Source organism: Phyllobates terribilis, unplaced genomic scaffold, assembly GCF_046119375.1.
Source record: "Phyllobates terribilis strain yellow unplaced genomic scaffold, ASM4611937v1 Scaffold_437__1_contigs__length_1545540, whole genome shotgun sequence".
Taxonomy (NCBI): Eukaryota; Metazoa; Chordata; class Amphibia; order Anura; family Dendrobatidae; genus Phyllobates; species Phyllobates terribilis.
Genome location: NW_027363197.1, coordinates 1,218,140 through 1,244,529, shown reverse-complemented (window position 1 = coordinate 1,244,529; position 26,390 = coordinate 1,218,140). Strand labels below are relative to the sequence as shown.

At 47.6% G+C, this 26,390-nt stretch overlaps 15 non-coding genes and 5 pseudogenes across 15 annotated transcripts; all 20 read left to right on the top strand.

Moving 5' to 3' along the window:
* Window positions 1-824: 824 nt before the first annotated feature.
* Window positions 825-1,001, top strand: LOC141228533 (U2 spliceosomal RNA; annotated as a pseudogene).
* A 3,455-nt stretch (window positions 1,002-4,456) lies between these two features.
* Window positions 4,457-4,651, top strand: LOC141228364 (U2 spliceosomal RNA). Its single transcript, XR_012295278.1, has one exon. It is a non-coding gene; the product is annotated as a U2 spliceosomal RNA (small nuclear RNA).
* Window positions 4,652-5,766: 1,115 nt separating this feature from the next.
* Window positions 5,767-5,957, top strand: LOC141228018 (U2 spliceosomal RNA). The gene has a single exon (XR_012294946.1). It is a non-coding gene; the product is annotated as a U2 spliceosomal RNA (small nuclear RNA).
* A 1,115-nt stretch (window positions 5,958-7,072) lies between these two features.
* Window positions 7,073-7,263, top strand: LOC141228017 (U2 spliceosomal RNA). The gene has a single exon (XR_012294945.1). It is a non-coding gene; the product is annotated as a U2 spliceosomal RNA (small nuclear RNA).
* Window positions 7,264-8,378: 1,115 nt separating this feature from the next.
* Window positions 8,379-8,569, top strand: LOC141228302 (U2 spliceosomal RNA). Its single transcript, XR_012295217.1, has one exon. It is a non-coding gene; the product is annotated as a U2 spliceosomal RNA (small nuclear RNA).
* Window positions 8,570-9,684: 1,115 nt separating this feature from the next.
* On the top strand, window positions 9,685-9,875 carry LOC141228016 (U2 spliceosomal RNA). The gene has a single exon (XR_012294944.1). It is a non-coding gene; the product is annotated as a U2 spliceosomal RNA (small nuclear RNA).
* A 1,115-nt stretch (window positions 9,876-10,990) lies between these two features.
* On the top strand, window positions 10,991-11,181 carry LOC141228015 (U2 spliceosomal RNA). Its single transcript, XR_012294943.1, has one exon. It is a non-coding gene; the product is annotated as a U2 spliceosomal RNA (small nuclear RNA).
* Window positions 11,182-12,296: 1,115 nt separating this feature from the next.
* Window positions 12,297-12,412, top strand: LOC141228491 (U2 spliceosomal RNA; annotated as a pseudogene).
* Window positions 12,413-12,936: 524 nt separating this feature from the next.
* On the top strand, window positions 12,937-13,121 carry LOC141228344 (U2 spliceosomal RNA). The gene has a single exon (XR_012295259.1). It is a non-coding gene; the product is annotated as a U2 spliceosomal RNA (small nuclear RNA).
* Window positions 13,122-14,236: 1,115 nt separating this feature from the next.
* Window positions 14,237-14,427, top strand: LOC141228014 (U2 spliceosomal RNA). Its single transcript, XR_012294942.1, has one exon. It is a non-coding gene; the product is annotated as a U2 spliceosomal RNA (small nuclear RNA).
* Window positions 14,428-15,542: 1,115 nt separating this feature from the next.
* LOC141228013 (U2 spliceosomal RNA) lies at window positions 15,543-15,733 on the top strand. Its single transcript, XR_012294941.1, has one exon. It is a non-coding gene; the product is annotated as a U2 spliceosomal RNA (small nuclear RNA).
* Window positions 15,734-16,848: 1,115 nt separating this feature from the next.
* LOC141228490 (U2 spliceosomal RNA) lies at window positions 16,849-16,964 on the top strand (annotated as a pseudogene).
* Window positions 16,965-17,488: 524 nt separating this feature from the next.
* Window positions 17,489-17,673, top strand: LOC141228343 (U2 spliceosomal RNA). Its single transcript, XR_012295258.1, has one exon. It is a non-coding gene; the product is annotated as a U2 spliceosomal RNA (small nuclear RNA).
* A 1,115-nt stretch (window positions 17,674-18,788) lies between these two features.
* Window positions 18,789-18,904, top strand: LOC141228489 (U2 spliceosomal RNA; annotated as a pseudogene).
* A 524-nt stretch (window positions 18,905-19,428) lies between these two features.
* On the top strand, window positions 19,429-19,613 carry LOC141228342 (U2 spliceosomal RNA). The gene has a single exon (XR_012295257.1). It is a non-coding gene; the product is annotated as a U2 spliceosomal RNA (small nuclear RNA).
* Window positions 19,614-21,612: 1,999 nt separating this feature from the next.
* Window positions 21,613-21,797, top strand: LOC141228459 (U2 spliceosomal RNA). Its single transcript, XR_012295329.1, has one exon. It is a non-coding gene; the product is annotated as a U2 spliceosomal RNA (small nuclear RNA).
* Window positions 21,798-22,912: 1,115 nt separating this feature from the next.
* On the top strand, window positions 22,913-23,028 carry LOC141228484 (U2 spliceosomal RNA; annotated as a pseudogene).
* Window positions 23,029-23,552: 524 nt separating this feature from the next.
* LOC141228338 (U2 spliceosomal RNA) lies at window positions 23,553-23,734 on the top strand. The gene has a single exon (XR_012295253.1). It is a non-coding gene; the product is annotated as a U2 spliceosomal RNA (small nuclear RNA).
* Window positions 23,735-24,849: 1,115 nt separating this feature from the next.
* LOC141228012 (U2 spliceosomal RNA) lies at window positions 24,850-25,040 on the top strand. The gene has a single exon (XR_012294940.1). It is a non-coding gene; the product is annotated as a U2 spliceosomal RNA (small nuclear RNA).
* Window positions 25,041-26,152: 1,112 nt separating this feature from the next.
* LOC141228333 (U2 spliceosomal RNA) lies at window positions 26,153-26,343 on the top strand. The gene has a single exon (XR_012295248.1). It is a non-coding gene; the product is annotated as a U2 spliceosomal RNA (small nuclear RNA).
* The last annotated feature ends 47 nt before the right edge of the window (window positions 26,344-26,390 follow it).

The window sequence follows — 26,390 nt, the reverse complement described above, 5'->3', positions numbered from 1 at the left end:
ATAACTACAGGTGGTGAGATAAGCTGCACAATATAATTGACCTTTCAGTATATTGTTGCACACACACCATCTATTTAGCAAATGCCCTTGTTATCAACAGCAGCCTTTTAAACTCACCTGAGCTAACAGGTATGTGCGCTGGTTACTCTGCTGCGCTTAAAATTTCTTTTTTGGTTTGCTACAATGCCTTTTCTGAAACGTTGTCTCCTTCTGCTGGAACACTGACTTCTTTCATTTAATGCCTGCAGACTATAAAAGAGAACCCAACCCAAAAAGTTTGGTTGATTAGTCTGTGGCATTCTGTTAAACTGTTGCTTATGGCGGTCTCTGTGAGCTTCTCAGCGACATTCAGCCAGCCAGGTATCCTGCCTGCAGTAGATGGAATGTGGCAATGGAACGCTGGCTGCGCGTGTCATAATAGGCTCTGAGCCTTTATATACCTGTGCACAGCAGCAGCCACCTTCAGTCTGCTGCTGGACAGCCAGCAGCAGCAGCAGCAGGAGAGGTATGTAATCAGGAGCCCTCCTGCTAAGGGTAGACAGCTGCTCGTTCCACCCCACCCCCCGCCTTAATTGGTTCTCCTCCCTTCCAACGGTGTTGAGGCGGGTGGGAACAGCAGGGGGTGAAGGTGCTGTGTTTAAAGAGGTGGAGTTATGCAGATCTAAAACGCGTGGATTGCAGCAGCAGCAAGCCGAAAAGTGCAGGCATGTAAGGGATCTAGAGGTTGACAACATGTCTTCTTAACGGGAGTCCAGGAGCTCATCTCCACAAATGGACTTTTCAGGATCCTTGGGTGGCTCCGTAGTTTGAAACCAATTCTGGTTATCGCTTCTCGGCCTTTTGGCTAAGATCAAGTGTAGTATTTATGCCTTCCTTACTTCCCAGTTGTGTGATGTTTATATGTTGCAGGAATGTTCCCTTCCCTCCTCTAGGTCCTTCAAACATCTGGCCAGGGAGTGGTCCCACGGTCCATCCTACTGGTCCGGTGGGGGTGACTGCAAGTCTGCGGGGGTCGCAATTCTGATCAGGGGGGGCGCATTCACGCTTGAGTCCGTCCAGGAGCTCATCTGCGGCAGGGCTCTTGTTGTAGATGGCAACTGGGCAGGAGAACCTGTCAGGTTCATCAACGTGTATGCGTCCCCACTGAAAAATGAGCGTTTGGAGCTTTTCCAGACCCTGCGGCTTCAGCTTGCCACCACCAGGACCTTAGTGATGGCCGGGGATTTCAACTGCCCCATCGAGGAGGACGGTCGTAGTTCTGGCACATCTGCCAAGTTGGACATCACGTCCAAGCTGCTCATCGAGATGGTAACCGAGGCCTCTCTTCAGGACGTGGTGGGCTCCATGGGGAGTTGCTCCACGAACTATTCGTGGAGCCGACCCGATGGCTCACTCCACTCCAGGATTGACTTTGTGTTCACCTCTCGGGCAGTCAGGCAGAGTAGGCACTCGATGGTCTCCTGCTTCTTCTCCGACCACAGAGCCATTCACTTACAAGGTGTCCTCGGCGACGGTTTTCCGTCCGGCCCCGGCTCCTGGAAGCTGAATTGTGCTCTGCTGGCTCAGAATGAAGTCGTGGAGGAGCTGAGAGCAGCCTACGCAATGTGGCAGTCCTACAAGGGTAGCTTCCAAACAGTCTCTGATTGGTGGGAATATGTTAAACTTGAGTTTCGCTGTTTCTTTCAGGCCAAGGGTCGACAACAGGCGTGTGAGAAGAGGAGGGACTTCAGAGGGCTGCAGCGCGAGCTGCGGTCGCTGCAGGACCTTCTTCACTACGGCTGGGACGTGAGGGAGGAGCTGGAGGAGACCAAGAAGAGCCTGAAAAGGCACTTTGAGGAGGAGTCCAAGCGAATCATCTTCCGTTCCAAAGTGGAGAATCTGGAGAAGGGTGAGAAATGTAACTCATTCTTTTTCAGGAAACTTCATGCCGGTCACACGCCCCTGAACGAGCTGCGAGACGAGAGTGGAAACATGCGACGTGGGAAGGAGGACGTGATGAGGGTCGTCAGCGACTTCTACAGCGAACTCTACTCCCACAAGACTACCGACCCCGACGCTGCTGATAAGTTCCTGTCAGGTATCACTAACCATCTTGATCCTGCAGGCACGGCAGCCTTGGACAAACCTCTGATGGTGGGCGAATTGCTCTCTGCCGCTAAATCGCTAAATCCTTTAGGACCGGCAGGACCCCGGGCAGTGATGGTCTTCCAGCGGAGCTCTATGTAGCGCTGGGAGACCTCATCTGTCCGGACCTGTTGGACCTGTACGAGGAGATGGTGGTGGAGGGTAGAATGCCTCCATCTTTGAGGGAAGGAATGGTCACGATCCTGTACAAGCGGAAGGGAGAGAGGTGCGACCTGAGGAATTGGCGTCCCATCACTCTGCTCAACGTGGACTACAAGATCCTGGCCAAGACGATGGCGACACGACTTAAGGCGGTCATCGGACGGATCATCCACCCGGACCAGACCTGCGGCATCCCTGGACGTCGCATCGCAGACAGCCTCGCTCTCGTGCGGGACACGGTCGAGTACATCAAGGTCCGCCGCGCACACGCGGCCCTGGTCTCCTTGGATCAGGAGAAGGCCTTCGACCGGGTTTCCCACGAGTTCATGGGCCGAGCTCTGCACCGGTTAGGTTTGGGTAACATGTTTTGTTCGTATGTCCGTCTGATGTATTTTGATATCCACAGCTCGGTGTTGGTGAACGGCTGGAAGACTGACCCCTTCCCTGTCCTCTCTGGGGTCAGACAAGGCTGCCCTCTATCACCTCTTCTTTTTGTTTGTGTTATAGAACTCTTCGCAGAGGCTATCCGGCAGAATGGAGAGATCAGAGGGATCACCGCACCGGGTCCGGGACGACACGAGGTCAAGTGCTCGCTCTACATGGACGACGTCACCGTCTTCTGCGCTGATCGTGGTTCAGTCGACGCCCTCGTCCAGACGTGTGAGAGGTTCGGCCGGGCTTCAGGGGCCAAAGTCAACTGCAGGAAGTCGGAAGCCATGCTCTTCGGGGTTTGGCAGCCGGCCTCCTCCGCCCCCTTCCCCTTCAACATTCAACCGGATTTCCTCAAGGTGCTGGGAGTCTGGTTCGGGAAGGAAGGAGCAGCCCTCAAGTCCTGGCAAGAACGCTTGGCCAAGGTGAAGCAACGGATCGGACTCTGGAGCCTCAGACACCTCACTTGTGAGGGTAAGGCACTCGTCCTGCGTAATGAGGTCCTGCCCGTCTTGCAGTACACGGCGCAGGCCTGGCCCCCACACGTCACTGTGTGCAGGGCCATTACCAGGACAGTGTTTCACTTTGTCTGGGGATCCAAGATGGACAGAGTCAGGCGGGCCGTCATGTACAAGGAGCCTCGCAAGGGTGGGAAGGGCGTTCCAGATATCCCCACCCTCCTGCGATCCTCTTTTGTGTGTGATTGTGTCCGCCGGACTTTGCAAGTCAAGAATGGCTCCGCGGGCAGGTCCATGTCTCGCTTCTTCCTGCTTCCTCTTTGGAGGCGACTCGGCTGGGACAAGTGGGACAGCTCCTTCCCCTACAACTGGACGACGCCATGGTTCTACGGAGACGTCGCTCGATTTGTGGGGGAGCATCAACTGGAGGGACTCAAGCCCGACTTGTGGAAGCCCAAAACTATCCACAAGCTAATCAGAGCCAAGGATGACGTGGAGAACATCATAGGACTTCACCAGGACACGCTGGAGACTGTGTGGACAAATGTGTCGTCTGACAGGCTGACCAACGGGCACAAGGACTTGTCGTGGATGGCGATTCAGGGCGGACTGCCCGTCCGGTCATTCATGCATGCCCGGAACCTGTGCAAGACCCGGTACTGCCCAAGGTGCCCCTTCGTGGAGGAAACATCTTTGCACACTTTTTGGGACTGCGGATTTGCACAGCGCCTATTGACTGCACTTGAGGACGACCTGAGGAACTCTGTCCCCAGGGCGAGCCTATCGCACCATTCTGTGCTTTACGGACTCTTCCCTGGGGTTCATACCGTCGGAGCCATCCAGGAGGCTTGGCGCCTTATGAACTGCTTCAAGGATGCCGTTTGGGTCGCCAGGAACCGGCTCATCTTGAGGAGGGAGAGGATGTCCATCCAGGACTGCCGCAGGCTGATCCACAGCCTGCTCAGAGACTATTCCATCATGGACGGTCCGGAGGACGAGGACGAGGACTAAACCCCTCCTCCCCCTCTCCCCTTATGTGTATTGTCTTTCAATAAAGCTTCGGGCCTGTGATTTTCCCCTCCCCATCCCCTTTTTCCCAATCCCCATCCCTTATCACGGTTCGTCGTACTGTATTGATTGACATGCTTTTTCTTTCAGATTAAGTGTTTTGTGTAGCATAGGGGTGTGATGTGTCTAGTTAGTGCGTCGTATCCTCATGCTATGTAAATATGATGTAGAATTCTGTGTGTACTGGGCTGCGGCACTGTACACTGTCTGTTAACTTATTTTTTGTGCTAATAAAAGATATATTCAATCAAAAAAAATCTGTTCTTATCAGTTTAATATCTGATACGTCCCCTATCTGGGGACCATATATTAAATGGATTTTTAGAACAGGGAGATGGAAAAAGAGCTTGCTCTGTCCACTCCACGCATTGACCTGGTATTGCAGTATCTCCAGGACCGGTGCACCCCTTCTGTAATGCAGTTTCTAAAATCAGAAAGAATTGAATTCAATGTTTTTTGTTCATTTTGCTTGTTTGTCGGATTTTGGGATGGACTCTTTGGCTTTGCTTTTCTTCTCCTCATTGGATTTTTCATGTTCAAAGTTGCAGAAGCCAGATTACAAGCTCATTTTGGTTCAACTTCAGCAACTGTGCATTGCATTGCCATGTAATGTGATGCAATGCTATCTTTCTAGCTCTCCCTTTTTACTTCCTTTTGGATAAACAGACATATTAGGCAAGCATTTTGGAGCTTTCACCTAAATAACTACAGGTGGTGAGATAAGCTGCACAATATAATTGACCTTTCAGTATATTGTTGCACACACACCATCTATTTAGCAAATGCCCTTGTTATCAACAGCAGCCTTTTAAACTCACCTGAGCTAACAGGTATGTGCGCTGGTTACTCTGCTGCGCTTAAAATTTCTTTTTTGGTTTGCTACAATGCCTTTTCTGAAACGTTGTCTCCTTCTGCTGGAACACTGACTTCTTTCATTTAATGCCTGCAGACTATAAAAGAGAACCCAACCCAAAAAGTTTGGTTGATTAGTCTGTGGCATTCTGTTAAACTGTTGCTTATGGTGGTCTCTGTGAGCTTCTCAGCGACATTCAGCCAGCCAGGTATCCTGCCTGCAGTAGATGGAATGTGGCAATGGAACGCTGGCTGCGCGTGTCATAATAGGCTCTGAGCCTTTATATACCTGTGCACAGCAGCAGCCACCTTCAGTCTGCTGCTGGACAGCCAGCAGCAGCAGCAGCAGGAGAGGTATGTAATCAGGAGCCATCCTGCTAAGGGTAGACAGCTGCTCGTTCCACCCCACCCCCCGCCTTAATTGGTTCTCCTCCCTTCCAACGGTGTTGAGGCGGGTGGGAACAGCAGGGGGTGAAGGTGCTGTGTTTAAAGAGGTGGAGTTATGCAGATCTAAAACGCGTGGATTGCAGCAGCAGCAAGCCGAAAAGTGCAGGCATGTAAGGGATCTAGAGGTTGACAACATGTCTTCTTAACGGGAGTCCAGGAGCTCATCTCCACAAATGGACTTTTCAGGATCCTTGGGTGGCTCCGTAGTTTGAAACCAATTCTGGTTATCGCTTCTCGGCCTTTTGGCTAAGATCAAGTGTAGTATCTGTTCTTATCAGTTTAATATCTGATACGTCCCCTATCTGGGGACCATATATTAAATGGATTTTTAGAACAGGGAGATGGAAAAAGAGCTTGCTCTGTCCACTCCACGCATTGACCTGGTATTGCAGTATCTCCAGGACCGGTGCACCCCTTCTTTAATGCAGTTTCTAAAATCAGAAAGAATTGAATTCAATGTTTTTTGTTCATTTTGCTTGTTTGTCGGATTTTGGGATGGACTCTTTGGCTTTGCTTTTCTTCTCCTCATTGGATTTTTCATGTTCAAAGTTGCAGAAGCCAGATTACAAGCTCATTTTGGTTCAACTTCAGCAACTGTGCATTGCATTGCCATGTAATGTGATGCAATGCTATCTTTCTAGCTCTCCCTTTTTACTTCCTTTTGGATAAACAGACATATTAGGCAAGCATTTTGGAGCTTTCACCTAAATAACTACAGGTGGTGAGATAAGCTGCACAATATAATTGACCTTTCAGTATATTGTTGCACACACACCATCTATTTAGCAAATACCCTTGTTATCAACAGCAGCCTTTTAAACTCACCTGAGCTAACAGGTATGTGCGCTGGTTACTCTGCTGCGCTTAAAATTTCTTTTTTGGTTTGCTACAATGCCTTTTCTGAAACGTTGTCTCTTTCTGCTGGAACACTGACTTCTTTCATTTAATGCCTGCAGACTATAAAAGAGAACCCAACCCAAAAAGTTTGGTTGATTAGTCTGTGGCATTCTGTTAAACTGTTGCTTATGGCGGTCTCTGTGAGCTTCTCAGCGACATTCAGCCAGCCAGGTATCCTACGTGCAGTAGATGGAATGTGGCAATGGAACGCTGGCTGCGCGTGTCATAATAGGCTCTGAGCCTTTATATACCTGTGCACAGCAGCAGCCACCTTCAGTCTGCTGCTGGACAGCCAGCAGCAGCAGCAGCAGGAGAGGTATGTAATCAGGAGCCCTCCTGCTAAGGGTAGACAGCTGCTCGTTCCACCCCACCCCCCGCCTTAATTGGTTCTCCTCCCTTCCAACGGTGTTGAGGCGGGTGGGAACAGCAGGGGGTGAAGGTGCTGTGTTTAAAGAGGTGGAGTTATGCAGATCTAAAACGCGTGGATTGCAGCAGCAGCAAGCCGAAAAGTGCAGGCATGTAAGGGATCTAGAGGTTGACAACATGTCTTCTTAACGGGAGTCCAGGAGCTCATCTCCACAAATGGACTTTTCAGGATCCTTGGGTGGCTCCGTAGTTTGAAACCAATTCTGGTTATCGCTTCTCGGCCTTTTGGCTAAGATCAAGTGTAGTATCTGTTCTTATCAGTTTAATATCTGATACGTCCCCTATCTGGGGACCATATATTAAATGGATTTTTAGAACAGGGAGATGGAAAAAGAGCTTGCTCTGTCCACTCCACGCATTGACCTGGTATTGCAGTATCTCCAGGACCGGTGCACCCCTTCTTTAATGCAGTTTCTAAAATCAGAAAGAATTGAATTCAATGTTTTTTGTTCATTTTGCTTGTTTGTCGGATTTTGGGATGGACTCTTTGGCTTTGCTTTTCTTCTCCTCATTGGATTTTTCATGTTCAAAGTTGCAGAAGCCAGATTACAAGCTCATTTTGGTTCAACTTCAGCAACTGTGCATTGCATTGCCATGTAATGTGATGCAATGCTATCTTTCTAGCTCTCCCTTTTTACTTCCTTTTGGATAAACAGACATATTAGGCAAGCATTTTGGAGCTTTCACCTAAATAACTACAGGTGGTGAGATAAGCTGCACAATATAATTGACCTTTCAGTATATTGTTGCACACACACCATCTATTTAGCAAATACCCTTGTTATCAACAGCAGCCTTTTAAACTCACCTGAGCTAACAGGTATGTGCGCTGGTTACTCTGCTGCGCTTAAAATTTCTTTTTTGGTTTGCTACAATGCCTTTTCTGAAACGTTGTCTCCTTCTGCTGGAACACTGACTTCTTTCATTTAATGCCTGCAGACTATAAAAGAGAACCCAACCCAAAAAGTTTGGTTGATTAGTCTGTGGCATTCTGTTAAACTGTTGCTTATGGCGGTCTCTGTGAGCTTCTCAGCGACATTCAGCCAGCCAGGTATCCTGCCTGCAGTAGATGGAATGTGGCAATGGAACGCTGGCTGCGCGTGTCATAATAGGCTCTGAGCCTTTATATACCTGTGCACAGCAGCAGCCACCTTCAGTCTGCTGCTGGACAGCCAGCAGCAGCAGCAGCAGGAGAGGTATGTAATCAGGAGCCCTCCTGCTAAGGGTAGACAGCTGCTCGTTCCACCCCACCCCCCGCCTTAATTGGTTCTCCTCCCTTCCAACGGTGTTGAGGCGGGTGGGAACAGCAGGGGGTGAAGGTGCTGTGTTTAAAGAGGTGGAGTTATGCAGATCTAAAACGCGTGGATTGCAGCAGCAGCAAGCCGAAAAGTGCAGGCATGTAAGGGATCTAGAGGTTGACAACATGTCTTCTTAACGGGAGTCCAGGAGCTCATCTCCACAAATGGACTTTTCAGGATCCTTGGGTGGCTCCGTAGTTTGAAACCAATTCTGGTTATCGCTTCTCGGCCTTTTGGCTAAGATCAAGTGTAGTATCTGTTCTTATCAGTTTATTATCTGATACGTCCCCTATCTGGGGACCATATATTAAATGGATTTTTAGAACAGGGAGATGGAAAAAGAGCTTGCTCTGTCCACTCCACGCATTGACCTGGTATTGCAGTATCTCCAGGACCGGTGCACCCCTTCTTTAATGCAGTTTCTAAAATCAGAAAGAATTGAATTCAATGTTTTTTGTTCATTTTGCTTGTTTGTCGGATTTTGGGATGGACTCTTTGGCTTTGCTTTTCTTCTCCTCATTGGATTTTTCATGTTCAAAGTTGCAGAAGCCAGATTACAAGCTCATTTTGGTTCAACTTCAGCAACTGTGCATTGCATTGCCATGTAATGTGATGCAATGCTATCTTTCTAGCTCTCCCTTTTTACTTCCTTTTGGATAAACAGACATATTAGGCAAGCATTTTGGAGCTTTCACCTAAATAACTACAGGTGGTGAGATAAGCTGCACAATATAATTGACCTTTCAGTATATTGTTGCACACACACCATCTATTTAGCACATGCCCTTGTTATCAACAGCAGCCTTTTAAACTCACCTGAGCTAACAGGTATGTGCGCTGGTTACTCTGCTGCGCTTAAAATTTCTTTTTTGGTTTGCTACAATGCCTTTTCTGAAACGTTGTCTCCTTCTGCTGGAACACTGACTTCTTTCATTTAATGCCTGCAGACTATAAAAGAGAACCCAACCCAAAAAGTTTGGTTGATTAGTCTGTGGCATTCTGTTAAACTGTTGCTTATGGCGGTCTCTGTGAGCTTCTCAGCGACATTCAGCCAGCCAGGTATCCTGCCTGCAGTAGATGGAATGTGACAATGGAACGCTGGCTGCGCGTGTCATAATAGGCTCTGAGCCTTTATATACCTGTGCACAGCAGCAGCCACCTTCAGTCTGCTGCTGGACAGCCAGCAGCAGCAGCAGCAGGAGAGGTATGTAATCAGGAGCCCTCCTGCTAAGGGTAGACAGCTGCTCGTTCCACCCCACCCCCCGCCTTAATTGGTTCTCCTCCCTTCCAACGGTGTTGAGGCGGGTGGGAACAGCAGGGGGTGAAGGTGCTGTGTTTAAAGAGGTGGAGTTATGCAGATCTAAAACGCGTGGATTGCAGCAGCAGCAAGCCGAAAAGTGCAGGCATGTAAGGGATCTAGAGGTTGACAACATGTCTTCTTAACGGGAGTCCAGGAGCTCATCTCCACAAATGGACTTTTCAGGATCCTTGGGTGGCTCCGTAGTTTGAAACCAATTCTGGTTATCGCTTCTCGGCCTTTTGGCTAAGATCAAGTGTAGTATCTGTTCTTATCAGTTTAATATCTGATACGTCCCCTATCTGGGGACCATATATTAAATGGATTTTTAGAACAGGGAGATGGAAAAAGAGCTTGCTCTGTCCACTCCACGCATTGACCTGGTATTGCAGTATCTCCAGGACCGGTGCACCCCTTCTTTAATGCAGTTTCTAAAATCAGAAAGAATTGAATTCAATGTTTTTTGTTCATTTTGCTTGTTTGTCGGATTTTGGGATGGACTCTTTGGCTTTGCTTTTCTTCTCCTCATTGGATTTTTCATGTTCAAAGTTGCAGAAGCCAGATTACAAGCTCATTTTGGTTCAACTTCAGCAACTGTGCATTGCATTGCCATGTAATGTGATGCAATGCTATCTTTCTAGCTCTCCCTTTTTACTTCCTTTTGGATAAACAGACATATTAGGCAAGCATTTTGGAGCTTTCACCTAAATAACTACAGGTGGTGAGATAAGCTGCACAATATAATTGACCTTTCAGTATATTGTTGCACACACACCATCTATTTAGCAAATGCCCTTGTTATCAACAGCAGCCTTTTAAACTCACCTGAGCTAACAGGTATGTGCGCTGGTTACTCTGCTGCGCTTAAAATTTCTTTTTTGGTTTGCTACAATGCCTTTTCTGAAACGTTGTCTCCTTCTGCTGGAACACTGACTTCTTTCATTTAATGCCTGCAGACTATAAAAGAGAACCCAACCCAAAAAGTTTGGTTGATTAGTCTGTGGCATTCTGTTAAACTGTTGCTTATGGCGGTCTCTGTGAGCTTCTCAGCGACACTCAGCCAGCCAGGTATCCTGCGTGCAGTAGATGGAATGTGGCAATGGAACGCTGGCTGCGCGTGTCATAATAGGCTCTGAGCCTTTATATACCTGTGCACAGCAGCAGCCACCTTCAGTCTGCTGCTGGACAGCCAGCAGCAGCAGCAGCAGGAGAGGTATGTAATCAGGAGCCCTCCTGCTAAGGGTAGACAGCTGCTCGTTCCACCCCACCCCCCGCCTTAATTGGTTCTCCTCCCTTCCAACGGTGTTGAGGCGGGTGGGAACAGCAGGGGGTGAAGGTGCTGTGTTTAAAGAGGTGGAGTTATGCAGATCTAAAACGCGTGGATTGCAGCAGCAGCAAGCCGAAAAGTGCAGGCATGTAAGGGATCTAGAGGTTGACAACATGTCTTCTTAACGGGAGTCCAGGAGCTCATCTCCACAAATGGACTTTTCAGGATCCTTGGGTGGCTCCGTAGTTTGAAACCAATTCTGGTTATCGCTTCTCGGCCTTTTGGCTAAGATCAAGTGTAGTATCTGTTCTTATCAGTTTAATATCTGATACGTCCCCTATCTGGGGACCATATATTAAATGGATTTTTAGAACAGGGAGATGGAAAAAGAGCTTGCTCTGTCCACTCCACGCATTGACCTGGTATTGCAGTATCTCCAGGACCGGTGCACCCCTTCTTTAATGCAGTTTCTAAAATCAGAAAGAATTGAATTCAATGTTTTTTGTTCATTTTGCTTGTTTGTCGGATTTTGGGATGGACTCTTTGGCTTTGCTTTTCTTCTCCTCATTGGATTTTTCATGTTCAAAGTTGCAGAAGCCAGATTACAAGCTCATTTTGGTTCAACTTCAGCAACTGTGCATTGCATTGCCATGTAATGTGATGCAATGCTATCTTTCTAGCTCTCCCTTTTTACTTCCTTTTGGATAAACAGACATATTAGGCAAGCATTTTGGAGCTTTCACCTAAATAACTACAGGTGGTGAGATACGCTGCACAATATAATTGACCTTTCAGTATATTGTTGCACACACACCATCTATTTAGCAAATGCCCTTGTTATCAACAGCAGCCTTTTAAACTCACCTGAGCTAACAGGTATGTGCGCTGGTTACTCTGCTGCGCTTAAAATTTCTTTTTTGGTTTGCTACAATGCCTTTTCTGAAACGTTGTCGCCTTCTGCTGGAACACTGACTTCTTTCATTTAATGCCTGCAGACTATAAAAGAGAACCCAACCCAAAAAGTTTGGTTGATTAGTCTGTGGCATTCTGTTAAACTGTTGCTTATGGCGGTCTCTGTGAGCTTCTCTACGACATTCAGCCAGCCAGGTATCCTGCCTGCAGTAGATGGAATGTGGCAATGGAACGCTGGCTGCGCGTGTCATAATAGGCTCTGAGCCTTTATATACCTGTGCACAGCAGCAGCCACCTTCAGTCTGCTGCTGGACAGCCAGCAGCAGCAGCAGCAGGAGAGGTATGTAATCAGGAGCCCTCCTGCTAAGGGTAGACAGCTGCTCGTTCCACCCCACCCCCCGCCTTAATTGGTTCTCCTCCCTTCCAACGGTGTTGAGGCGGGTGGGAACAGCAGGGGGTGAAGGTGCTGTGTTTAAAGAGGTGGAGTTATGCAGATCTAAAACGCGTGGATTGCAGCAGCAGCAAGCCGAAAAGTGCAGGCATGTAAGGGATCTAGAGGTTGACAACATGTCTTCTTAACGGGAGTCCAGGAGCTCATCTCCACAAATGGACTTTTCAGGATCCTTGGGTGGCTCCGTAGTTTGAAACCAATTCTGGTTATCGCTTCTCGGCCTTTTGGCTAAGATCAAGTGTAGTATCTTTTGAAAAGGCAGTTTTGTCCTTGGGCTGCCCTAGTAAATTGATGCATATTACACACTGGTTTGGTGCACTTGTTAGTACGCCAGGTGGCTCATAGAGTTATCTGATGGAAAACATGGCCCTCCAGGATTGAAGTCACTAGGCTGGGTAAGTGTGAGGGCTTTGGAGCAATGTGCCCCAGGAGTAGGCGCCCTGGTGGGAGTCCAAGCTTACTGGGACTGGGAACCCCAGAAAGACTTGGCTTCGTAGCACGCCGCACCTTTGCCAATCATACTTTCTGAGCAACCCCCCCTATTCCTGGCCTCCGGGCTAGGAAGGGGAATTTTTATAAACCCGGTCGGAGGTCCGGTCAGCTTTGGGCTGAGAAACCAACACAGGCTCCAGCTCCACTAGGGTGGCAGCCTAGATGGAAGCTGGGAGCACGAAAACGGCTCTTCTCCGGCTTCGGCTAGGGAGAGCATCGGAGATCCCTGACCCTCGCTGTGGCCTTCTGGCTCGGAGGGATGGGGATGGTTTATTGGGGACCCTCTCCTCCGGGAAGGGTCCACATGAATCCTCGCCTCGTGCGCTGTTTTGGTGTGACTTCGGTCACATTTTTCAGTGCCTTGGATGCAGCTTCAATCAAAAAAAAATCTGTTCTTATCAGTTTAATATCTGATACGTCCCCTATCTGGGGACCATATATTAAATGGATTTTTAGAACAGGGAGATGGAAAAAGAGCTTGCTCTGTCCACTCCACGCATTGACCTGGTATTGCAGTATCTCCAGGACCGGTGCACCCCTTCTTTAATGCAGTTTCTAAAATCAGAAAGAATTGAATTCAATGTTTTTTGTTCATTTTGCTTGTTTGTCGGATTTTGGGATGGACTCTTTGGCTTTGCTTTTCTTCTCCTCATTGGATTTTTCATGTTCAAAGTTGCAGAAGCCAGATTACAAGCTCATTTTGGTTCAACTTCAGCAACTGTGCATTGCATTGCCATGTAATGTGATGCAATGCTATCTTTCTAGCTCTCCCTTTTTACTTCCTTTTGGATAAACAGACATATTAGGCAAGCATTTTGGAGCTTTCACCTAAATAACTACAGGTGGTGAGATAAGCTGCACAATATAATTGACCTTTCAGTATATTGTTGCACACACACCATCTATTTAGCACATGCCCTTGTTATCAACAGCAGCCTTTTAAACTCACCTGAGCTAACAGGTATGTGCGCTGGTTACTCTGCTGCGCTTAAAATTTCTTTTTTGGTTTGCTACAATGCCTTTTCTGAAACGTTGTCTCCTTCTGCTGGAACACTGACTTCTTTCATTTAATGCCTGCAGACTATAAAAGAGAACCCAACCCAAAAAGTTTGGTTGATTAGTCTGTGGCATTCTGTTAAACTGTTGCTTATGGCGGTCTCTGTGAGCTTCTCAGCGACATTCAGCCAGCCAGGTATCCTGCCTGCAGTAGATGGAATGTGGCAATGGAACGCTGGCTGCGCGTGTCATAATAGGCTCTGAGCCTTTATATACCTGTGCACAGCAGCAGCCACCTTCAGTCTGCTGCTGGACAGCCAGCAGCAGCAGCAGCAGGAGAGGTATGTAATCAGGAGCCCTCCTGCTAAGGGTAGACAGCTGCTCGTTCCACCCCACCCCCCGCCTTAATTGGTTCTCCTCCCTTCCAACGGTGTTGAGGCGGGTGGGAACAGCAGGGGGTGAAGGTGCTGTGTTTAAAGAGGTGGAGTTATGCAGATCTAAAACGCGTGGATTGCAGCAGCAGCAAGCCGAAAAGTGCAGGCATGTAAGGGATCTAGAGGTTGACAACATGTCTTCTTAACGGGAGTCCAGGAGCTCATCTCCACAAATGGACTTTTCAGGATCCTTGGGTGGCTCCGTAGTTTGAAACCAATTCTGGTTATCGCTTCTCGGCCTTTTGGCTAAGATCAAGTGTAGTATCTGTTCTTATCAGTTTAATATCTGATACGTCCCCTATCTGGGGACCATATATTAAATGGATTTTTAGAACAGGGAGATGGAAAAAGAGCTTGCTCTGTCCACTCCACGCATTGACCTGGTATTGCAGTATCTCCAGGACCGGTGCACCCCTTCTTTAATGCAGTTTCTAAAATCAGAAAGAATTGAATTCAATGTTTTTTGTTCATTTTGCTTGTTTGTCGGATTTTGGGATGGACTCTTTGGCTTTGCTTTTCTTCTCCTCATTGGATTTTTCATGTTCAAAGTTGCAGAAGCCAGATTACAAGCTCATTTTGGTTCAACTTCAGCAACTGTGCATTGCATTGCCATGTAATGTGATGCAATGCTATCTTTCTAGCTCTCCCTTTTTACTTCCTTTTGGATAAACAGACATATTAGGCAAGCATTTTGGAGCTTTCACCTAAATAACTACAGGTGGTGAGATAAGCTGCACAATATAATTGACCTTTCAGTATATTGTTGCACACACACCATCTATTTAGCAAATGCCCTTGTTATCAACAGCAGCCTTTTAAACTCACCTGAGCTAACAGGTATGTGCGCTGGTTACTCTGCTGCGCTTAAAATTTCTTTTTTGGTTTGCTACAATGCCTTTTCTGAAACGTTGTCTCCTTCTGCTGGAACACTGACTTCTTTCATTTAATGCCTGCAGACTATAAAAGAGAACCCAACCCAAAAAGTTTGGTTGATTAGTCTGTGGCATTCTGTTAAACTGTTGCTTATGGCGGTCTCTGTGAGCTTCTCAGCGACATTCAGCCAGCCAGGTATCCTGCGTGCAGTAGATGGAATGTGGCAATGGAACGCTGGCTGCGCGTGTCATAATAGGCTCTGAGCCTTTATATACCTGTGCACAGCAGCAGCCACCTTCAGTCTGCTGCTGGACAGCCAGCAGCAGCAGCAGCAGGAGAGGTATGTAATCAGGAGCCCTCCTGCTAAGGGTAGACAGCTGCTCGTTCCACCCCACCCCCCGCCTTAATTGGTTCTCCTCCCTTCCAACGGTGTTGAGGCGGGTGGGAACAGCAGGGGGTGAAGGTGCTGTGTTTAAAGAGGTGGAGTTATGCAGATCTAAAACGCGTGGATTGCAGCAGCAGCAAGCCGAAAAGTGCAGGCATGTAAGGGATCTAGAGGTTGACAACATGTCTTCTTAACGGGAGTCCAGGAGCTCATCTCCACAAATGGACTTTTCAGGATCCTTGGGTGGCTCCGTAGTTTGAAACCAATTCTGGTTATCGCTTCTCGGCCTTTTGGCTAAGATCAAGTGTAGTATCTGTTCTTATCAGTTTAATATCTGATACGTCCCCTATCTGGGGACCATATATTAAATGGATTTTTAGAACAGGGAGATGGAAAAAGAGCTTGCTCTGTCCACTCCACGCATTGACCTGGTATTGCAGTATCTCCAGGACCGGTGCACCCCTTCTTTAATGCAGTTTCTAAAATCAGAAAGAATTGAATTCAATGTTTTTTGTTCATTTTGCTTGTTTGTCGGATTTTGGGATGGACTCTTTGGCTTTGCTTTTCTTCTCCTCATTGGATTTTTCATGTTCAAAGTTGCAGAAGCCAGATTACAAGCTCATTTTGGTTCAACTTCAGCAACTGTGCATTGCATTGCCATGTAATGTGATGCAATGCTATCTTTCTAGCTCTCCCTTTTTACTTCCTTTTGGATAAACAGACATATTAGGCAAGCATTTTGGAGCTTTCACCTAAATAACTACAGGTGGTGAGATACGCTGCACAATATAATTGACCTTTCAGTATATTGTTGCACACACACCATCTATTTAGCAAATGCCCTTGTTATCAACAGCAGCCTTTTAAACTCACCTGAGCTAACAGGTATGTGCGCTGGTTACTCTGCTGCGCTTAAAATTTCTTTTTTGGTTTGCTACAATGCCTTTTCTGAAACGTTGTCGCCTTCTGCTGGAACACTGACTTCTTTCATTTAATGCCTGCAGACTATAAAAGAGAACCCAACCCAAAAAGTTTGGTTGATTAGTCTGTGGCATTCTGTTAAATTGTTGCTTATGGCGGTCTCTGTGAGCTTCTCTACGACATTCAGCGAGCCAGGTATCCTGCCTGCAGTAGATGGAATGTGGCAATGGAACGCTGGCTGCGCGTGTCATAATAGGCTCTGAGCCTTTATATACCTGTGCACAGCAGCAGCCACCTTCAGTCTGCTGCTGGACAGCCAGCAGCAGCAGCAGCAGGAGAGGTATGTAATCAGGAGCCCTCCTGCTAAGGGTAGACAGCTGCTCGTTCCACCCCACCCCCCGCCTTAATTGGTTCTCCTCCCTTCCAACGGTGTTGAGGCGGGTGGGAACAGCAGGGGGTGAAGGTGCTGTGTTTAAAGAGGTGGAGTTATGCAGATCTAAAACGCGTGGATTGCAGCAGCAGCAAGCCGAAAAGTGCAGGCATGTAAGGGATCTAGAGGTTGACAACATGTCTTCTTAACGGGAGTCCAGGAGCTCATCTCCACAAATGGACTTTTCAGGATCCTTGGGTGGCTCCGTAGTTTGAAACCAATTCTGGTTATCGCTTCTCGGCCTTTTGGCTAAGATCAAGTGTAGTATCTTTTGAAAAGGCAGTTTTGTCCTTGGGCTGCCCTAGTAAATTGATGCATATTACACACTGGTTTGGTGCACTTGTTAGTACGCCAGGTGGCTCATAGAGTTATCTGATGGAAAACATGGCCCTCCAGGATTGAAGTCACTAGGCTGGGTAAGTGTGAGGGCTTTGGAGCAATGTGCCCCAGGAGTAGGCGCCCTGGTGGGAGTCCAAGCTTACTGGGACTGGGAACCCCAGAAAGACTTGGCTTCGTAGCACGCCGCACCTTTGCCAATCATACTTTCTGAGCAACCCCCCCTATTCCTGGCCTCCGGGCTAGGAAGGGGAATTTTTATAAACCCGGTCGGAGGTCCGGTCAGCTTTGGGCTGAGAAACCAACACAGGCTCCAGCTCCACTAGGGTGGCAGCCTAGATGGAAGCTGGGAGCACGAAAACGGCTCTTCTCCGGCTTCGGCTAGGGAGAGCATCGGAGATCCCTGACCCTCGCTGTGGCCTTCTGGCTCGGAGGGATGGGGATGGTTTATTGGGGACCCTCTCCTCCGGGAAGGGTCCACATGAATCCTCGCCTCGTGCGCTGTTTTGGTGTGACTTCGGTCACATTTTTCAGTGCCTTGGATGCAGCTTCAATCAAAAAAAAATCTGTTCTTATCAGTTTAATATCTGATACGTCCCCTATCTGGGGACCATATATTAAATGGATTTTTAGAACAGGGAGATGGAAAAAGAGCTTGCTCTGTCCACTCCACGCATTGACCTGGTATTGCAGTATCTCCAGGACCGGTGCACCCCTTCTTTAATGCAGTTTCTAAAATCAGAAAGAATTGAATTCAATGTTTTTTGTTCATTTTGCTTGTTTGTCGGATTTTGGGATGGACTCTTTGGCTTTGCTTTTCTTCTCCTCATTGGATTTTTCATGTTCAAAGTTGCAGAAGCCAGATTACAAGCTCATTTTGGTTCAACTTCAGCAACTGTGCATTGCATTGCCATGTAATGTGATGCAATGCTATCTTTCTAGCTCTCCCTTTTTACTTCCTTTTGGATAAACAGACATATTAGGCAAGCATTTTGGAGCTTTCACCTAAATAACTACAGGTGGTGAGATAAGCTGCACAATATAATTGACCTTTCAGTATATTGTTGCACACACACCATCTATTTAGCACATGCCCTTGTTATCAACAGCAGCCTTTTAAACTCACCTGAGCTAACAGGTATGTGCGCTGGTTACTCTGCTGCGCTTAAAATTTCTTTTTTGGTTTGCTACAATGCCTTTTCTGAAACGTTGTCTCCTTCTGCTGGAACACTGACTTCTTTCATTTAATGCCTGCAGACTATAAAAGAGAACCCAACCCAAAAAGTTTGGTTGATTAGTCTGTGGCATTCTGTTAAACTGTTGCTTATGGCGGTCTCTGTGAGCTTCTCAGCGACATTCAGCCAGCCAGGTATCCTGCCTGCAGTAGATGGAATGTGGCAATGGAACGCTGGCTGCGCGTGTCATAATAGGCTCTGAGCCTTTATATACCTGTGCACAGCAGCAGCCACCTTCAGTCTGCTGCTGGACAGCCAGCAGCAGCAGCAGCAGGAGAGGTATGTAATCAGGAGCCCTCCTGCTAAGGGTAGACAGCTGCTCGTTCCACCCCACCCCCCGCCTTAATTGGTTCTCCTCCCTTCCAACGGTGTTGAGGCGGGTGGGAACAGCAGGGGGTGAAGGTGCTGTGTTTAAAGAGGTGGAGTTATGCAGATCTAAAACGCGTGGATTGCAGCAGCAGCAAGCCGAAAAGTGCAGGCATGTAAGGGATCTAGAGGTTGACAACATGTCTTCTTAACGGGAGTCCAGGAGCTCATCTCCACAAATGGACTTTTCAGGATCCTTGGGTGGCTCCGTAGTTTGAAACCAATTCTGGTTATCGCTTCTCGGCCTTTTGGCTAAGATCAAGTGTAGTATCTTTTGAAAAGGCAGTTTTGTCCTTGGGCTGCCCTAGTAAATTGATGCATATTACACACTGGTTTGGTGCACTTGTTAGTACGCCAGGTGGCTCATAGAGTTATCTGATGGAAAACATGGCCCTCCAGGATTGAAGTCACTAGGCTGGGTAAGTGTGAGGGCTTTGGAGCAATGTGCCCCAGGAGTAGGCGCCCTGGTGGGAGTCCAAGCTTACTGGGACTGGGAACCCCAGAAAGACTTGGCTTCGTAGCACGCCGCACCTTTGCCAATCATACTTTCTGAGCAACCCCCCCTATTCCTGGCCTCCGGGCTAGGAAGGGGAATTTTTATAAACCCGGTCGGAGGTCCGGTCAGCTTTGGGCTGAGAAACCAACACAGGCTCCAGCTCCACTAGGGTGGCAGCCTAGATGGAAGCTGGGAGCACGAAAACGGCTCTTCTCCGGCTTCGGCTAGGGAGAGCATCGGAGATCCCTGACCCTCGCTGTGGCCTTCTGGCTCGGAGGGATGGGGATGGTTTATTGGGGACCCTCTCCTCCGGGAAGGGTCCACATGAATCCTCGCCTCGTGCGCTGTTTTGGTGTGACTTCGGTCACATTTTTCAGTGCCTTGGATGCAGCTTCAATCAAAAAAAAATCTGTTCTTATCAGTTTAATATCTGATACGTCCCCTATCTGGGGACCATATATTAAATGGATTTTTAGAACAGGGAGATGGAAAAAGAGCTTGCTCTGTCCACTCCACGCATTGACCTGGTATTGCAGTATCTCCAGGACCGGTGCACCCCTTCTTTAATGCAGTTTCTAAAATCAGAAAGAATTGAATTCAATGTTTTTTGTTCATTTTGCTTGTTTGTCGGATTTTGGGATGGACTCTTTGGCTTTGCTTTTCTTCTCCTCATTGGATTTTTCATGTTCAAAGTTGCAGAAGCCAGATTACAAGCTCATTTTGGTTCAACTTCAGCAACTGTGCATTGCATTGCCATGTAATGTGATGCAATGCTATCTTTCTAGCTCTCCCTTTTTACTTCCTTTTGGATAAACAGACATATTAGGCAAGCATTTTGGAGCTTTCACCTAAATAACTACAGGTGGTGAGATAAGCTGCACAATATAATTGACCTTTCAGTATATTGTTGCACACACACCATCTATTTAGCACATGCCCTTGTTATCAACAGCAGCCTTTTAAACTCACCTGAGCTAACAGGTATGTGCGCTGGTTACTCTGCTGCGCTTAAAATTTCTTTTTTGGTTTGCTACAATGCCTTTTCTGAAACGTTGTCTCCTTCTGCTGGAACACTGACTTCTTTCATTTAATGCCTGCAGACTATAAAAGAGAACCCAACCCAAAAAGTTTGGTTGATTAGTCTGTGGCATTCTGTTAAACTGTTGCTTATGGCGGTCTCTGTGAGCTTCTCAGCGACATTCAGCCAGCCAGGTATCCTGCCTGCAGTAGATGGAATGTGGCAATGGAACGCTGGCTGCGCGTGTCATAATAGGCTCTGAGCCTTTATATACCTGTGCACAGCAGCAGCCACCTTCAGTCTGCTGCTGGACAGCCAGCAGCAGCAGCAGCAGGAGAGGTATGTAATCAGGAGCCCTCCTGCTAAGGGTAGACAGCTGCTCGTTCCACCCCACCCCCCGCCTTAATTGGTTCTCCTCCCTTCCAACGGTGTTGAGGCGGGTGGGAACAGCAGGGGGTGAAGGTGCTGTGTTTAAAGAGGTGGAGTTATGCAGATCTAAAACGCGTGGATTGCAGCAGCAGCAAGCCGAAAAGTGCAGGCATGTAAGGGATCTAGAGGTTGACAACATGTCTTCTTAACGGGAGTCCAGGAGCTCATCTCCACAAATGGACTTTTCAGGATCCTTGGGTGGCTCCGTAGTTTGAAACCAATTCTGGTTGTCGCTTCTCGGCCTTTTGGCTAAGATCAAGTGTAGTATCTTTCGAAAAGGCGGTTTTGGATGTTGGCCGCCCTAGTAGATTGATACATTATGCACACTGGGGTTTAGGCGCTTGTTAGTACGCCAGGTGGCTAATATAGTCATCTGGTGGAAAGCATGGCCCCCCAGGATCGACGCCATTGGGCCGGGGAAGATCGAAAGCCCGAAGTGTGAAGTGCCCCAGGAGTGGTGACCCTGGGGTGCCTTAACTCACTGGGATTGGGAACCCCACTTGAGTTTATGGCACATTTGCACTAGCACTTCAATATTTCTTTCTTCACACACCCTTATTCCGGGCCTTCTGGCCTTACGATGGGGAATTTTTCAATTCCCGGTCGAAGGTCCGGGCAGTATTATACTGTGAAACCTTCACTATTTATTTAATTTTTTTTTGTCACTGTGTGTCCACTTTTTCACGTGTGTCCACGTCCTTACTAGGATTTTGTCGGGATGCGGTTCCCTTACGGGTTCCTCTCTTGGCAGGTCTAGGGGGGGAGTGTGTGGCCATCAGGTTCCGCTCCCCCCTGAACCCCCCTGGCTCTCCTCTTTCGGGAGGAGAGCGTTGTTGGCTCCCCTCTTCCGGGAGGGGAGCACAGTCTTTGGCTCCCAGTGCCTTGCTCGGGTGAGAACTCGGGCAGGTATTGAGGGTAAGATTGGGTCGCCTCTGGCTCCGGCTGGAGGTGGCTATTTGTCCCTGTGCCTCGCTGTGGCCTTCTGGCTCGGAGGGACGGGGAATGGTTTGGGGGACCCTTCTCCTTTTGGAGAGGGTTTCAAGAAGACCAGCATCCTAGTGCACTTGTTTTTGTGGCACTTGTCACTTTTTTAAGCGCACTCGGGTTTTGTACACGAATTCGGGCTTTCGATAAAAAAAAAAAAATCTGTTCTTATCAGTTTAATATCTGATACGTCCCCTATCTGGGGACCATATATTAAATGGATTTTTAGAACAGGGAGATGGAAAAAGAGCTTGCTCTGTCCACTCCACGCATTGACCTGCTATTGCAGTATCTCCAGGACCGGTGCACCCCTTCTTTAATGCAGTTTCTAAAATCAGAAAGAATTGAATTCAATGTTTTTTGTTCATTTTGCTTGTTTGTCGGATTTTGGGATGGACTCTTTGGCTTTGCTTTTCTTCTCCTCATTGGATTTTTCATGTTCAAAGTTGCAGAAGCCAGATTACAAGCTCATTTTGGTTCAACTTCAGCAACTGTGCATTGCATTGCCATGTAATGTGATGCAATGCTATCTTTCTAGCTCTCCCTTTTTACTTCCTTTTGGATAAACAGACATATTAGGCAAGCATTTTGGAGCTTTCACCTAAATAACTACAGGTGGTGAGATAAGCTGCACAATATAATTGACCTTTCAGTATATTGTTGCACACACACCATCTATTTAGCAAATGCCCTTGTTATCAACAGCAGCCTTTTAAACTCACCTGAGCTAACAGGTATGTGCGCTGGTTACTCTGCTGCGCTTAAAATTTCTTTTTTGGTTTGCTACAATGCCTTTTCTGAAACGTTGTCTCCTTCTGCTGGAACACTGACTTCTTTCATTTAATGCCTGCAGACTATAAAAGAGAACCCAACCCAAAAAGTTTGGTTGATTAGTCTGTGGCATTCTGTTAAACTGTTGCTTATGGCGGTCTCTGTGAGCTTCTCAGCGACATTCAGCCAGCCAGGTATCCTGCCTGCAGTAGATGGAATGTGGCAATGGAACGCTGGCTGCGCGTGTCATAATAGGCTCTGAGCCTTTATATACCTGTGCACAGCAGCAGCCACCTTCAGTCTGCTGCTGGACAGCCAGCAGCAGCAGCAGCAGGAGAGGTATGTAATCAGGAGCCCTCCTGCTAAGGGTAGACAGTTGCTCGTTCCACCCCACCCCCCGCCTTAATTGGTTCTCCTCCCTTCCAACGGTGTTGAGGCGGGTGGGAACAGCAGGGGGTGAAGGTGCTGTGTTTAAAGAGGTGGAGTTATGCAGATCTAAAACGTGTGGATTGCAGCAGCAGCAAGCCGAAAAGTGCAGGCATGTAAGGGATCTAGAGGTTGACAACATGTCTTCTTAACGGGAGTCCAGGAGCTCATCTCCACAAATGGACTTTTCAGGATCCTTGGGTGGCTCCGTAGTTTGAAACCAATTCTGGTTATCGCTTCTCGGCCTTTTGGCTAAGATCAAGTGTAGTATCTTTTGAAAAGGCAGTTTTGTCCTTGGGCTGCCCTAGTAAATTGATGCATATTACACACTGGTTTGGTGCACTTGTTAGTACGCCAGGTGGCTCATAGAGTTATCTGATGGAAAACATGGCCCTCCAGGATCGAAGTCACTAGGCTGGGTAAGTGTGAGGGCTTTGGAGCAATGTGCCCCAGGAGTAGGCGCCCTGGTGGGAGTCCAAGCTTACTGGGACTGGGAACCCCAGAAAGACTTGGCTTCGTAGCACGCCGCACCTTTGCCAATCATACTTTCTGAGCAACCCCCCCTATTCCTGGCCTCCGGGCTAGGAAGGGGAATTTTTATAAACCCGGTCGGAGGTCCGGTCAGCTTTGGGCTGAGAAACCAACACAGGCTCCAGCTCCACTAGGGTGGCAGCCTAGATGGAAGCTGGGAGCACGAAAACGGCTCTTCTCCGGCTTCGGCTAGGGAGAGCATCGGAGATCCCTGACCCTCGCTGTGGCCTTCTGGCTCGGAGGGATGGGGATGATTTATTGGGAACCCTCTCCTCCGGGAAGGGTCCACATGAATCCTCACCTCGTGCGCTGTTTTGGTGTGACTTCGGTCACATTTTTCAGTGCCTTGGATGCAGCTTCAATCAAAAAATCTGTTCTTATCAGTTTAATATCTGATACGTCCCCTATCTGGGGACCATATATTAAATGGATTTTTAGAACAGGGAGATGGAAAAAGAGCTTGCTCTGTCCACTCCACGCATTGACCTGGTATTGCAGTATCTCCAGGACCGGTGCACTCCTTCTTTAATGCAGTTTCTAAAATCAGAAAGAATTGAATTCAATGTTTTTTGTTCATTTTGCTTGTTTGTCGGATTTGGGGATGGACTCTTTGGCTTTGCTTTTCTTCTCCTCATTGGATTTTTCATGTTCAAAGTTGCAGAAGCCAGATTACAAGCTCATTTTGGTTCAACTTCAGCAACTGTGCATTGCATTGCCATGTAATGTGATGCAATGCTATCTTTTTAGCTCTCCCTTTTTACTTCCTTTTGGATAAACAGACATATTAGGCAAGCATTTTGGAGCTTTCACCTAAATAACTACAGGTGGTGAGATAAGCTGCACAATATAATTGACCTTTCAGTATATTGTTGCACACACACCATCTATTTAGCAAATGCCCTTGCTATCAACAGCAGCCTTTTAAACTCACCTGAGCTAACAGGTATGTGCGCTGGTTACTCTGCTGCGCTTAAAATTTCTTTTTTGGTTTGCTACAATGCCTTTTCTGAAACGTTGTCTCCTTCTGCTGGAACACTGACTTCTTTCATTTAATGCCTGCAGACTATAAAAGAGAACCCAACCCAAAAAGTTTGGTTGATTAGTCTGTGGCATTCTGTTAAACTGTTGCTTATGGCGGTCTCTGTGAGCTTCTCAGCGACATTCAGCCAGCCAGGTATCCTGCCTGCAGTAGATGGAATGTGGCAATGGAACGCTGGCTGCGCGTGTCATAATAGGCTCTGAGCCTTTATATACCTGTGCACAGCAGCAGCCACCTTCAGTCTGCTGCTGGACAGCCAGCAGCAGCAGCAGCAGGAGAGGTATGTAATCAGGAGCCCTCCTGCTAAGGGTAGACAGCTGCTCGTTCCACCCCACCCCCCGCCTTAATTGGTTCTCCTCCCTTCCAACGGTGTTGAGGCGGGTGGGAACAGCAGGGGGTGAAGGTGCTGTGTTTAAAGAGGTGGAGTTATGCAGATCTAAAACGCGTGGATTGCAGCAGCAGCAAGCCGAAAAGTGCAGGCATGTAAGGGATCTAGAGGTTGACAACATGTCTTCTTAACGGGAGTCCAGGAGCTCATCTCCACAAATGGACTTTTCAGGATCCTTGGGTGGCTCCGTAGTTTGAAACCAATTCTGGTTATCGCTTCTCGGCCTTTTGGCTAAGATCAAGTGTAGTATCTGTTCTTATCAGTTTAATATCTGATACGTCCCCTATCTGGGGACCATATATTAAATGGATTTTTAGAACAGGGAGATGGAAAAAGAGCTTGCTCTGTCCACTCCACGCATTGACCTGGTATTGCAGTATCTCCAGGACCGGTGCACCCCTTCTTTAATGCAGTTTCTAAAATCAGAAAGAATTGAATTCAATGTTTTTTGTTCATTTTGCTTGTTTGTCGGATTTGGGGATGGACTCTTTGGCTTTGCTTTTCTTCTCCTCATTGGATTTTTCATGTTCAAAGTTGCAGAAGCCAGATTACAAGCTCATTTTGGTTCAACTTCAGCAACTGTGCATTGCATTGCCATGTAATGTGATGCAATGCTATCTTTCTAGCTCTCCCTTTTTACTTCCTTTTGGATAAACAGACATATTAGGCAAGCATTTTGGAGCTTTCACCTAAATAACTACAGGTGGTGAGATAAGCTGCACAATATAATTGACCTTTCAGTATATTGTTGCACACACACCATCTATTTAGCAAATGCCCTTGTTATCAACAGCAGCCTTTTAAACTCACCTGAGCTAACAGGTATGTGCGCTGGTTACTCTGCTGCGCTTAAAATTTCTTTTTTGGTTTGCTACAATGCCTTTTCTGAAACGTTGTCTCCTTCTGCTAGAACACTGACTTCTTTCATTTAATGCCTGCAGACTATAAAAGAGAACCCAACCCAAAAAGTTTGGTTGATTAGTCTGTGGCATTCTGTTAAACTGTTGCTTATGGCGGTCTCTGTGAGCTTCTCAGCGACATTCAGCCAGCCAGGTATCCTGCCTGCAGTAGATGGAATGTGGCAATGGAACGCTGGCTGCGCGTGTCATAATAGGCTCTGAGCCTTTATATACCTGTGCACAGCAGCAGCCACCTTCAGTCTGCTGCTGGACAGCCAGCAGCAGCAGCAGGAGAGGTATGTAATCAGGAGCCCTCCTGCTAAGGGTAGACAGCTGCTCGTTCCACCCCACCCCCCGCCTTAATTGGTTCTCCTCCCTTCCAACGGTGTTGAGGCGGGTGGGAACAGCAGGGGGTGAAGGTGCTGTGTTTAAAGAGGTGGAGTTATGCAGATCTAAAACGCGTGGATTGCAGCAGCAGCAAGCCGAAAAGTGCAGGCATGTAAGGGATCTAGAGGTTGACAACATGTCTTCTTAACGGGAGTCCAGGAGCTCATCTCCACAAATGGACTTTTCAGGATCCTTGGGTGGCTCCGTAGTTTGAAACCAATTCTGGTTATCGCTTCTCGGCCTTTTGGCTAAGATCAAGTGTAGTATCTGTTCTTATCAGTTTAATATCTGATACGTCCCCTATCTGGGGACCATATATTAAATGGATTTTTAGAACAGGGAGATGGAAAAAGAGCTTGCTCTGTCCACTCCACGCATTGACCTACTATTGCAGTATCTCCAGGACCGGTGCACCCCTTCTTTAATGCAGTTTCTAAAATCAGAAAGAATTGAATTCAATGTTTTT